The sequence below is a fragment of the Apteryx rowi genome, unplaced genomic scaffold (genome assembly GCF_003343035.1).
Source record: "Apteryx rowi isolate R43461 unplaced genomic scaffold, aptRow1 scaffold_825, whole genome shotgun sequence".
NCBI classification, from domain to species: domain Eukaryota; kingdom Metazoa; phylum Chordata; class Aves; order Apterygiformes; family Apterygidae; genus Apteryx; species Apteryx rowi.
In genome coordinates this window covers 48,098-48,590 of record NW_020451122.1, presented here as the reverse complement: position 1 = coordinate 48,590, position 493 = coordinate 48,098, and positions in this window count along the sequence as shown.

Below are 493 nucleotides of genomic sequence, written 5' to 3'. Positions count from 1 at the left end.
ATATAGCAGATAGAAGGGAAGTTTCTTCAGGCATATTGCTGTGCTGACCTCTCTCAAGATGGTGTTTCACTGTTCTGAAATTGCCTGGTCACTTACATATTTGTTCAGGCCATATAAAAGAGGGTTCAAAAAATTAGCTAGAGAAAAAGAAAACTACTCATGCTCTACACTGGAGTGCAAATTACTGCAAACCATACTGCTACTCTTCCAGCATTTCAGGGATTACTAAAAGAGAGTGCCAGCAGCAACTCATCAACTAGCACTGACTAACTAGAGGGGTATTAGACAGACACCTCTGTGAAGGGTTAACTCTAGCACCATTTTTTATTGTAACACAATCACCAATCCGTTCTGAGGACAGATATATATCCTAACAACACTTCCACACAGGCCACATCAGCCTCCATTTTACAGATTACAGATGAGTGATGGAGGAGCAGATATTTAAGGCTATGTAATTCTGGCCACAAAGTTAAAATTCCTCCAGAGGAGG